The sequence below is a fragment of the Melopsittacus undulatus genome, chromosome 5 (assembly GCF_012275295.1).
Source record: "Melopsittacus undulatus isolate bMelUnd1 chromosome 5, bMelUnd1.mat.Z, whole genome shotgun sequence".
Lineage (NCBI taxonomy): Eukaryota > Metazoa > Chordata > Aves > Psittaciformes > Psittaculidae > Melopsittacus > Melopsittacus undulatus.
Window position 1 is genome coordinate 55650084 of NC_047531.1, and position 13388 is coordinate 55663471.

A 13388-nucleotide genomic window follows, 5' to 3' on the forward strand; every position below is an offset into this window, starting at 1 on the left:
ACACACACACACACACAAAGGTTCTCTCTAGCATAAACAGACCCCCCCTCTGCTTTCGTCCTTCTGGCTGGGTTTGTTTCCTGCCCACCTGCCTTTTTCTATTCTGAATGCAAAGCCAAGTGTTTTGTTCGCTTTCTGGGGTAGATGTTCCCTCCTGCATTAGAGTGAAGGGGATTTTGGAGACCATCCGTGTGAGATCCCATCTTTATCTCTTGCCTGACTATACTCTTTCCCCCATCAGCCGTTCCTATAGGAAAGTTGCTCAGATACCAGACTCCAAGGCCTTCTCTCCCTCCCTATCTTTTCCTATCCCAGCTTCAAAGTAAGGGGAGGGGTAGATCCTGAGATAGAGATGGCAGCTCTGCTTTACTGGGAACATTGATGTGAAGGAAGACAGCATTAAAAATGGGCTATGGATGTATTTTTAGGAAGCAGTAGGGAGGGGAAGTTATTAATTAGCTTAAAGGCTTTGGTCTTACTCATTCACTCTATTTCCCTTTGAGGCTTAGGAAGATCAACTTTAGGATTTTAAAATAGGACAGAACGCCTTTTAGAGCCTTTATTTTTATTTCATTTTAAGAGGGAAAGAAAGTAATGTTCTTCCTTCCTGTGCCAGGCTGAGACGTGAGCACTGAGTGCTGATGACAGCCACCGTGTGAGGAGTGGCAGGAGTTTTTGGCAATGGTCGGGATGTGCAGAATGTCAGGAAAGGGGAACAGTGAAGACAGATGCAGGAAACTCTTTTTTACCTTGGAGGATAAAATCCACAGAGCGATTTCCATAGGGATTGCACCAGTATGCTCACCTCTGGGGCTATTGCCAGTGACAAAACCCGTAGTGCTTCAGGGACTGGCTCCCCTCAGTTCCCTTTGGATATCTGCTGGCCCTGCTGAAATATTAGATGAAAGAGTTCATATATTTAACCTGGACATAAGCCCAGCTGGGGTTAGGGAAGTGGACAGAGGCTGGAGCGAAGGGTCCTCTGTGCTTGGCTAGCTCTCCAGGGCAGGAGCCTGCTCTCTTCCAGGCCCCCTTATTTCTGAGCCTGACCCAGGTGTGCCAGCAGGTCTAAGTTGTTTTCCTAGCTGTGTGGAGCAGTACACTAGCCTACTGCTTTTATAAGCAATAGCAAATGAACTGAAAAGGAACAGGCACAGCCCCAGGGAGCACTGCAGAAGCAGAAGAAGGACAAAAATGTAAGAAAGGTCTGAACAAAAGTCCAGTCTCCTTTCAGACAAGAGCAGCTTTCTTCTATCCAGCCCCTCAGGGCAGTGAGGATGCTCTGCATCCCACATCCGGGCCCAGGGAGAAGTCCTGACCCCCAGCCAGGGCTCAGCCCCGCACTCCAGCCAGATGTGAGGCACAGCTGGCGTGATCTGCTGCTGGCTGCCTCCAGGGAGACACACCATCTCATCACACAGCCCGGATCTCATCCGACCTGCCCAAAGCTTCCCAGGAAGTCATACGTGTGGCATCTGCCGTTGTCCAGTCAATGTAGTGTATAGCTGCCCTTTTATTTTGCTCACTGCTGCAGTGGAAGGGGTGGTATCCAGGAGGAGGTTTATAATAAGGTAGCATTATGACACTTCCTTTCTATGGCTGGCACTGCCCTCCCATCTCGGTGGTTACTTCACTGCCTGAGAGGAATGGCAGTCCTTGTTTGTTTGTTCTTTCCAAGAGTGCAGCGAGCCACTGAATGTCTGTGTGCGTGTGTTAAAATCAATAAATTAGATTTTACTTGACATTTAACACAAAGTGACAACACAACCTGAAGGTACTTGATGAAATAGTTTTTTTAGATAAAATATTTATAACAATGCCTATGAAGTTCCTACAAGAGAGGTTTGCTGCTTTAATAACTGACTGGGAGAGCTGCAAGAATTTAAGGGAGAAATAAAGAAGCTTCCATGAGACTCCCTTCTATGTGCTGGATGAAGGGTGGGAGCGAGTTAAATGAAGTGCTGAGGTACCTGAGGCACAGCAGTCTCTCAGAGCAAGTTGGCTCCATTTTCCTGACCTTGCAAAGGCTAATGCTGGCCTTGAGCTTTGGACAGAGATGCAAATGTAGATAACACTTGCTGTCTTCTAGCCTGCTGGCTACAACGTCTTCTGTTGGGTTCAGCTAGAGAGACACCAAACTACTCTATTCCAGGTTGTCGTGCAACAGGTTGCTCTAAATTCTACTGTGTAGCTTGAGCCCTTCGGACTTCACTTCTAAGTATGGATATTTTTTTTCCTTTGAAGGTTGGTCTCAAAGGATGACGAGCACTTTAAAGCATGTCTACACCTCATCTGATCTATTGTACTGTCTGCTCCCTCAGCCCTCCCCCACGCAAGCGAGACACACAGGCTGCAAGTAGCTGTGGTATGGTGTATATTCACCCTTGCACACAGGCTGATCCTTGACAGGGTGCAGGCTAGAAGGAGCATGTCAGTGACAGCCTAATGAAGGACAAAATGTGTACCACAGCTCACCTGGAGGGACCGGTCCAAAGAAAAATCACCAGCCCTTGACAGGAGCTATTCTGCTCATGACCCTAACACAATCCTAAAGGAGGCATCAGGCAGGAAGCTGCTGCAGAGACTAAATCAACCCTAATAACCAGTGTCTTTGCTGTCAGATTCATATCCTTCTATATTAAATGAAGAGAGGAAGGGGGGAGAGAGAAAAGAGAAGCCCAATAGAAAGTATTCTGTATTCTGCAGTGAGTGTTGAGTAGTCAGTGGCGGAAGAAGGTTGCTCTGCAGGAGGGTAGAAGAGAACAAGGTGATGTCTACAAAGCTGTGTTATGCAGCCTATCAGGCTCTGTCCTGAGACTCTTGCTCATGCTGGTGCAGGCCAGTGAAATTAATCTGTTTACAGCAATAGTAAAGGGATGGAGAAACTGTGGCAGGAGAATCAGGCTTAGTGCAAACAATTTGGGTTTAACACAGTTTTTGTCCACTGCTGTAGCACTTTTAGTGCCATAGTCTGGGCCACCATGGTAGCAACACTTGGTGCTTTCTGCAAGACCTTTGGAGCATCCCACTGTTCACCTTTTCTCTCCTCCCTGTAGATGAAAGGTGTGGATATGGTCCACAACCAGAATTTCATCAATACTCAAACTTCTTCACAAAAGGGTACCAGCAGATTTGGAAGTGTTTGAGGGCTGCTGAGCTGTAAGTTTGAGTTCTGTTACGTGTTTCTCAGAAGGCTCAACCTGCAACAATCTGCACATGTTTGTGAGGTTTCCAAAACAAATCTGAGCCTTAGATCAAGGAAGCTGCTGCTTGGCAGAGTCTCTGCTTTGAAATGCAAGTTGCTGAGCAAGCTCCCCTATCTCCCACTCCACCAGCTGCCTCACTGTGCTAGTGTAGGCTCCAGGGACTGCCAGCAGTGTTTCGTGAGCTAGAGCTGTCCTCATCCTGCTTGCTTTGGCACAGCTATGCCTGGGACAGCAGCTTTGAAGTCACCCACTCTTCAACACTAGTCACAACCCCATCTGAATGTGTCTTTTTAACAACTAACAGCAGAAGTGTTACCTGTGTGTAGGCTTTTGAAAGCACCTGTCTGTCTGTACCTGTTTCCTGCTGTAAATATCACTGAGAAGAGCTTCCTTTGGGAAAAGTGGTGTGGTCACACCTAGCAAAGAGTCCAAATGGCTAATATTTTGTAACAAAATTAACAAAAATAGGTCAGAGGTATTTTATCTGTTCAATTAATAGAATTTTAGAAATTATATTGAGATATGTCACTTGTGCGCTAATGTCTTCTTTGCCTCAGCCCCCCCGTCCCATGTCCCTGACCTCCAGTGGCATGCACAGGCAGACTTTCAGTGCTTAAAAGGGGCCTATGAGAAAGATGGGGAGAGACTTTATAGCTGGGCCTGTTATGACAGGATGAAGGGTAATGGTTTTAAACTAAAAGAGTGGAAATTCAGGCTGGATTTGAGGAGGAAATTCTTTACAATGAGGGTGGTAAAACACTGGCACAGGTTGCCCAGAGAGGTGGTGGATATGCCATCCCTGGAGACATTCAGTGCCAGGCTGGATGTGGTTCTGAGCAACCTGATCTAGTTGAAGATGTTCCTGCTCATTGCAGGGGGTTGGACCAGATGACCTCTGAAGGTCCCTTCCAACCCAAACCATATTATGATTGAACGACATGACACACCAAGGGTGCACTCCCAAGGAGTGCTAAGCATCGTGGCTCCCTGCTGGCCCCAGGGGCAGCCTGCTGCAGCTACTGTTGGTATTTCGTGGAACACAGCAGGAGCTAGTTCAGTGCTCAGGCTCTCTGAGGATCAGATCCAGAGGAAACCAGAAAGAAATAATCTTGTCCAAGGTACAGCAACTCAATGTAAAATTCACCCCTGCAGTGAGGCAGAGAGAAAAACAGTGAGAGGGGAAGGCAAAGCCGTTCTGTGCTGCAGCTCCTTCCTGTCCATCTTGCTGGCACACTGCAGATCTAGCTGCAGACCCTCTGGGTAGCTCTGCACCGCTGGGGAAGGCAGCTCGCACACCCATGCGAAGCCCATGCTGCTGTGGCAAGGAGAGCAGCTTCACAAGCCGCATGTGCCAGTGCATGTGCTGGGTGCCAGCTGGCCACAGAGAAACTCATGCACCCAGAGACATCAGCACATACTGCGTGTTAACGCACAGACCATCTACCAATGTGTAGTTCTATATGGATGATAACGTGTCTATATTCACACAGCTGAATGTGCTGTACAAAAGTATTGGGCACATGCAGCCGTGCACTGCGTGAGCAGGACAGCTGTGCTGGCTGCAGCTACCATCGCAACACATCTCACAGGCTACGTAGGCTCAAGCTTGGTTAACATTTGGATGGGAGGCATGTAAGGAAAATGACATTTCCCATGCAAATCAGATACACATGCATATTTACACAAAGCATAACCCCGAGGTTAATGAAACTGACCTTTGTGAAGTTCTGCACAGGGATGAGAGAGATGATCAGAGATGAACATGTGCACACAAAGGGAGCTCTCCTCTGCAGTGGATGGGGGAAGGCAACTTACTTTGCAGCTGAGTTGAGTAGATGCTGGGTTCAGATTGCACCTGCTAAAAAACCCCTGTCTACAGCTTGCAGATTCTTTGCTGGCTTCAACGAATCCCTTAGATCCCCAGGCCCATGGTGAAACACTTTGCAGGACAGAAATCCCTCTGAGACACAGACAGGCAATTTCCCAAGGATTCAGAGGTTCCCGTTTATGTTTTTGTGTGCCACGGATTTATTATAAATGAGCCCAATCCCAAACAGTCATTTTCTAAGATGTTTTGAAACAGGATATTATTAGAGAAATTTCTGCCTGATGTTTAGATCACACACCTGGCTGTAAAGATGAAAGCAATAAAACCAGATTGTCTATATGTTAAATACTCCTAACTTGCTCCTATGTGCAGGTACTATTATTAAGCAGAAGGCTGTAGGTCCTTTTCGGATGGATGCTATGTAGACACATACAGGTAGTGCTGGTACAAAGATTACAATCCAAAAAACAAATCCTACAGCTGTCATATTGCATCTCTACACTGTTATATGAATACAGTACACATAATGTGCAATAACATACACATAGTGCATTCAGACTTGATCAAAGTATGCCACTGTCTTCCACTGAGAATTTTGGGATGCAATTTTTCTGTTCAACGTTAAAGATGGACCTTAAATCAAACACATCCCACAAGACCTTTGCTGTCAGTGGGCTCCCCATTCCACCTCACCTGAGGTACTCTGGAAAGATCATGCTGGTGCCTTGGGGGTGCCTGGGGCACAGCTCATCACAGCTCCCCCGTTCCCCGCACATCCAGGTTTCCTGTTGTCACCAGCTGCTGGGTGCCCTTCTGTAAGGTTGATGCCCAGATCCTGAGTCCAGCAACCTGGAATCATGCACATACTGCTGTCTGACCTAAGAAAGGTGGCTGAAAATCAGGTGCCTCAAGGATGAGGATGGCAGGTGAGTAGGGCTGGGGGATTTAACCAGATTAGGAGCTCTGTCACACTTGGCTGGTATTAGAGCATCTTTCCTGCAGCTAATGAGTGCAACTGGGGTTAAAAACTGACTGAGGAGCTGTGTTTTCTGTCTTAATCCGTGCAGTCCATGGTCTGGGATTGTTCTGAAGCATGTAGGATCTTATTTTATGCAATGCCCATGCTCCAGCCTTGGGGTCTGACAGTGTGGTACAGTCATTAATGATTTCTTGAAAACAAGCATCCTGTCTTCCTAAGCTTTCCTCCTCATGAAGAGTAGGGTGTCCCAAGTGATATCAAGTCAGCTTGCAAAAAAAAACAGGGAATGGGAGAGGGGAGGATCTTCCTCTACATGAGAAAGTTGGGGCTGTTCAGCCTGGAGAAGAGAAGGCTGCATGGGAAACCTCATAGCAGCCTTCCAGTGTCTGAAAGGGGCCTATAAGGATGCTGGGGAGGGACTCTGCATTAAGGACTGTAGTGATAGGACAAGGGGTAATGGGTTAAAACTTAAACAGGGGAAGTTTAGATTGGACATAAGGAAGAAATTCTTTATTGTTCTATGACTGTAGGTCCAAGACCATAGCAGCAAAACCACTTCAAGTGAAATATGTCCATCCTGATGCCTTCCATGTGCACCTGCCTATTCCCTCCCATTCTGGAAAGCTTGACTTTTCAGTACATTTCAGCTCATCATCTCGAGGTCCTTTCCAACCCAAACCATTCTGTGATTCTATGATTCCCTGTTCCCTGTAGGAAAACACAAATCCATATACTCTGAATGTTTATCTCTGCTGGCTCTGACCAAGCCCACAGCAGCTAAACCTGGCACAGGCAGGCACAGTGTGGGGGACTGCCAGCCAGGCTCTGACAGCAGCTAGCTGGACACCAGCCCTCCTGGGATGCTATGAGCAGGACTTTCCCTTGCCAGGACAAGCAGTCCTGGCAGGAATGGAGCAACCTAGGACAGCTGATGTTACAACCATTGCAACTGTACAAGTGACAGGCAAGAAAAGCTGCCAAAGCCCTCTTCAGCTTCCATGGAAGGGAAATGAAGGTAGGGAAAAACAAAACAGCAAATAGTGCTATAGCCCTGCTGGCTGGGGAGCCCAAACCCTCTCACTGGGGCAGGCATCGCCAAAGAGCTCGGCGCAAATGGTACCAATTCCCCAGGACACATAGCTTTGAAAGCTCTTTGGGAAAAACAAGTACAGAGAAAGCCTGCTAAACCCAGGGAGAATAGTCACTGAAGTGAGCCTGGCCATACCAAGGCCTGGTGTCTGGTGCTGGTGCCTCCACTGAGGCACTGCCACCAAGCATCTGGTGCCCAAAGCCTCCTCATGTTTCCCTGGTTTTCACTCTCATGTGAAGGAAAGCTTATCCCTTGCTCCTGGAGCAAGTGCAGAAGAGTTTGGGTCCTAGTACATCCCCTTCAGAGCCTGGGAGACAGCAACAATGGGGAGAAAGCTCAGCTTTATCTTTCTGAAACAAACCTCAGGTTTAGTCTCAGACTTCAACCATGTGCCTTTCACACACAATGGCCCAGGCAAACCAGCAGTCACCAGTCAGCATCAGCAAATGTCACATGCAGCTCCATGGCACATGTAAGACAGCCCCACTTACTGGCTGGGCAACCCACAACACCATTAGCTTTCCCTGTTTTCCCAGTCACAGCCCATGACCTACAGAAGGAATTACCTCCTTCGCACCCAGTTGGCTACAGCAAAGCTGATGGCAGCATAAACCACAGCACAGGCTGGTCTCCGAGATCCACGTTTCTGCTGGTGTGAGCAGGCAGCAGGCTGGTTTCAGCACCTACATCAGCTTTCTGTGCAGTTAGGATCTGCCCTGCAGGACCCAGTATTTAGCACAGCCCTTCTGACCTCCTTGTGGGGACTGGTCCCCTGTTGTGTGCTTTTGTAGGGAGGGAGAGCATTGCTCAGCGAGGGCCACATGAACCTGGGCAGAAGTATCCTCCCTTTCTAAAGGGAAAGAAGAAACCCTATCCCCTGGGGTCTGATCCCGGCTTTCACCTTCTGGCATCCCCAGTGAAAAGGACAACCCATCCAGCAGCCCGGAACATGTGGCCAGGAAAGAAATGTGCAAGGGAAAAGCAGGAGCCCTTATTAAATAGCTTGTCCAAAGATAAAACCCCAGCCATCTGTCGACTTGCCCTAGAAGTGCAACTGCCATAATAAATAGCAGAGGGAGAGGTGGCAGAGATGCCAGTGAAAAACCAGCATCAGTTTGCTAACATTCTGCACAGGTCTGCCGTGAAAACAATGGGAGGAAGGGGCAGGGGGAAAAAGCACAGAAGAGGACTGATCACAGTGCCTCTCAGGGGCAGACACTGCAGGTCAGAAGCCTCCCTGCACACACACACCTGCTCCCAGCTAACTGTCACCCTATGGAGCCTGGAGGCTGAGCCTCGGCTGCTACTGCCCTGGCACCCTCAGTGGCTGGGGCTGTGACAGCTGCTGTCCCTGTCACCCAGCTCCCCTAGGAGCATCACACCGAAGTTCCCCTCACAGAGCAGAAAAGCTGCTTTAAAATAAGACTCTTGGATTATAATTCCTAATCCTTTCATTTGCAGTGCATGCAGACAGGGGACAGAGATGACGTTGCTCTTCCTCTCCTTCCTGCATGACCAAACGAGCCTTGAAGCATTTGTCTCATGAGCTGGGCAGGCAGCAACTGGAGGGGCCACAGGGACAAGGTGCTGTGGATGCTGAGGGCAGGGAGAGGTGGAGGGGGATGTTGTCCCCCTCCATTCAAGAGTGCTCATCCCTCTCCATCCCTTGTCCTCCTCCCCCCTGCGGAGCTGGTTTTAAAGGCATGTCAGTCTGCTCTGGTGTGTGCCAAGCTGTGGCTGAGAGGCACTTGGGCTCCCTGGGGATGGGCAGAGAGCAGAGCATGGTCCCAGGACTGCCTGCATGCTGGGACATGAGGCATCATTGTCCCTGTGTCCTGCCCCTTGTCCCCTAGTGCCAGCCCGGGGACTGACATACCTCCAAAGCTGAGGAAAGCTCCAAGGCTTTGAAGCTATTGAGCAGATGGGAGGCAGCACTCTACACTGAAAGCAAGGGCTGAGTTTACATTATAGAGTCTCATATCCGAACAAATACAGGGCAGTTTGTGTCTGGAGATGGGTCAGCAGCATCAGCACAAAATGCAAAGGTGCTTTTCTTCATGGGGTCATGGCAGGGGTATTGGTGTTTTCCCAGACAGAGTGATGCAATGCAAACCAGCCAGGAGCGTTCTCGAGCCACACAGCCTTCAAAGGAAGGAAAGCATCCAGCCACGCAGCCATATCCTGCTCTGTCTGTGGCCCCCAGGCTTCTGGGAGGTGCAGTGTCCAGGAGTGCTCCCTGAGCAGGCTACCTGCCCCCTCTGGCTATAGCGCCCTGTGAGGCTGGTGGTCCCCTGGTATCATTACCCCAGCCACTGGGTTGGGTTTCCTCATCTGGAAGAAGAAACCCCTGGACCTCACAATGTCCCTTGGAGAAAGCTCCTGTAGTGCATGAGTGTGGCCAGGATGAATCCCTCCATTGCCGCTCTGCCATGGTGGCAGAGCTGCTGGCTCCCTGGGGCTGTGGTGGGGACACATGCCACCCCACGGGGGGACATGGCTGGTCCCTGGTGCCCCAGTGAAGGCTGGTGCTATTTTCTTGGCAGTGCAGCAGCATGATGCCAGGCTGTCATTTGGCATCTCCATCAGTGTCACAGCTGTCAGGTATCAGTGCAGGGAGCACTAACCTCTCCTGAGCATCTCCAGATACAGACATTTCCCTGTTGACAGCATCGCAACGATGATAGACACGTGCTTGGCAGGAGCCCCACACAGCCCTTGGCAGTGCTGCTTCAGCCAGCACTATGATGGAGACACTGGGATGCCAACCCATCCCCTGCTACCCCTTGGTGTCTGCCCCAGGGTCATCACCTGGAGCTCCCACATGGGCATGGCCCTGCAGCTCAAACCCCTTTATCCAAGCATTAACAGCTGCACATAGGTCCAAGACCCTTGGGATAGGCCAGGGCAAGCACTAAAGCCAGGGAAAACACCACATATCCACCAGGCAGCCCTCCCAACACGTGCCTCTGGGGCACAGGAGGGGACACACAAGGACTTTATGCTGGATAGGGCACCTGATGCACTTCAGGAAGGGACAGCAGCTCCAGGGGTTGTTCCTAAGGGGGTGAACAAGCCCTGAGGGCCAGGATGGTAATGTACTGCCTCCACGCAGCTCTGAACAGGTCTGGTGCCTGCCTGGACTTCTGACCACAAGCATCACTTCAACATACTATGAAAGATGGAGAACGTGGAGGAATGTTGTTACAATGCTTGGAGTGTACAGTGCTGTGGCTTTTACTTTCACAGCGCCCTTGTTCCTCTCCACTGAGGCTATGGATGGCTGTCCGTAGAGGGGAGGAAAGCATCAGACACCTGTGTTAGATGTCAGTGAAACAGCACTGAATTCCCACAGCAGGCAGAAGTGCTGTTAGCACAGACAGTGGAAGCTCCAGGGAAGGAAGGAGGCATGGACCCAGCACAGGAATGACTGGGTGAGCAGGAAGGGTCAGCACCCCAACCTCTGCAAAGCCTGCCCCTCCACTCACTGCCAGGCTGCCTACCTTGTCTGTCCAGTGAGTCAGGGTTGACAGGTCCTTGGTGTCAAGCAGGGCTGAGGAGAGAAAAACTGGCATGGACCAGCAAGCTTCTCCCCAAAGAGAGAAAGGGAGACAGGCAAGCAAGAGGATGCAAAGCAGAGAAGGGAGGAAGAAGTGACAGGTACCTGACCCCAGGGATGTTGTGGTGGCCAAGACTGTGGAAGGGAAGATGGTAGCCAGTCTCCACAGGATCCCTCATCTTTCAACCCTCCCTTGACATCTCTTCTCTTGCCTCTCCAAGGGCTTTGAGAGGTGCAGTGATCAGGATGGTTCTGGCACTCATGTTTTAAAAGCTAGCTGCCAGATGTCATCAGTAGGTTTCAGAGCTTCTAGGCCTTTTCTTCCTACCCCCTGAGCTGCTCAGGTGAACTCTGACCAATACCTGGAGTTGTACAGAGAGAGGATCAGACATCAGGAGCGGAAAACGGGCTGTATGGGAACACTGCATGGCTTCCAGGTCCAGTGCTGGCATCCAATGCTAAACGCTGTTTTTCACATGCTCAGCTCCTGAGGAAAGCATCCCCATTTGACCATCACCACCAGATGCAACCAGAGTCCCCCAGTACAGGGAGAATCCCCCAAGGACAGGAGAGGAATAACGAAAAGTTGCTCATTCAGAATAACACCAGCTTTAAGGGCAACCCCTCAATGCACAGCACATCTGTGCCCAACACATCATTTAATAGAGTTGTGGACAGACTACAAGCTATGCAGTGGTCAGCTAGCTGAAGCCTTACAGTGCCACATGGCATTGGTGTCATGTGGTGGACGTTGTGCATGTGTTTCACAACCAGTTGCCAGATGTGGAGCACATCTGGGAGAATGGCAACAGGAAGAGCTCCCCTCTCCTGGGGGAGAGGCTTGTACTCATATCCCCAGGGGTGAAGTGATGCTTGGGCAGCAATGGAGCAATCCTGCTCTTCCCATCACACCCCTTGGGCCCCGCTGCTGTGGCAGAGGGTGGGGGCAATGGCATTCATTTTAGTTTTCACAGCCCTCAAGAAAAAGAGGATTTTGGAGGGATTTAAGCGCAGTTCCCTAAATAGCTCCTTAGAATGAAGAGTTTTCACAGGGGATTATTTCAAGAGGCTGCCTGCAGCGGGAGGATGAGGCTGGCATGTGCTGGGGAGGCGAGGGGTCAGAGAACAGGCAGAAACACTGTAAGCACACAGGGCAGTGGCATCCCCTTCTGAATCACAGCAAGTGCAAGAGGAAAGCATCCCACCCCCTGGCCATGCATGTATCTGTCCTCTCTGCTGGGTGAGCCAAAAGGAATGAGGAGCAGAGTGGCCATCAGCAGAAGGGACACATGGTGGGAACAGCATTAAAGATGGTTCTTTCACTGCACAAGCATGGTACATGCCTTGCAGCTGGTATCCAAAGCCTGACACTAAAAAGTCCATGTGCAGATATGGCAGCTTTGCTGGACCTGCCCATAGTGGCACTTCTGAAGTGTGGAATGAGCTTGAGGAGCGTCCCCATTCCTGTCTTCTCACTTAGATGGGAAGCCTGCACGTGATGTAAGTGGGAAGGCTCTTCTAGCACTAAGGATGGGATCAACTTGAAATGCTGGAGAAGGGGATCAATCAGACAGAGCTTAACTAAAGGCAAATTCCTCCCTGCAAGGTTATGAATGTTGGAATTTGCAGATCCAAACATTCATGGTGGAAATTTAAATACTGCAAAAACAGGAAAGAGAATAAAACCTTTCAGAACAGGCACAGCTCTTCAGAGACTGGTGGAATATGGATCGAAATGTACAAGGAGATAGCATTGCTTGGCACAGTGCTTTCTGGCACAAGGAGGAAAAGAAAATAGCTGGAACACCATTTATAATTTTGATATTGGGATGGGAATGATGGAAATTGGTTCTTAGGGACTGGGTCCTGCAAAAAGCTGAGCTCCTCCATGGGGTCCTGAGCTCCAGGCTTTCAGCAGGCAGAAGGATTGAGTGTGCACACAGCAAGAATCCAAGCCATAGGCACAAAGGAATAAGTAATAAGGCTCAAGGAGAGGACATGAGAGAAGCAGGGAAGTGAGGGTGGTAATAATAGAGGTAGAAATAAGGAAATAATATAAAGCAGAAGAGAAAGGAGGGAGAGCTGTAATGTGATAATGGTGAAGACAAAGCAGGAAGAAGCAAGCTGAGGTAGATCATTTCCACTGGGCAGATGACAGAGGAACTAGGGAGGTAAGAGAATGAAAAGGAGCAGGGCAGGAGGGAGAGCAAAGGAGAAAGTCACAGGCAGGAAACTGAGCAAATGGTTAAATCTCATCCAACATTGTTATGAGCATGCTGTGTGCAGGGTAGCCCATTCTGCTACACCTGGAGTGATGTTCTTCCCCTGCTACAGGCAAGTCACAAGTCAGAGAGATGCTGGGATTAAAATCACAGCACAGCGAATTGGAGATTTAGGGAATACCTCTGCTATCAGGGAAGGGACTTTGCCTTTTGGACCCTTCCTTCTCCACTCCCTTGGAGGAACAATCTGGATAGCACAGCCCTTCTGAACAGCTTTCCCAACAACTGAACCCTTCAGACGAGAGTTTCAGAAGTGACCACTGACACAGATGGGCTCCACCTCACACCTGAGCTGCCCCAGTGAAGTTGGAAAAATCAGGGTATTCCATGGGTTTGAGGTCTTGCTCAAGAACTGGCTCAAGAACTGACTCAATAATCCTTTGCCCAACACCCACCTGCACAACCCAGTCCGCATTTAAAGGGAGGTAGGTTACGTGACCTAAATGC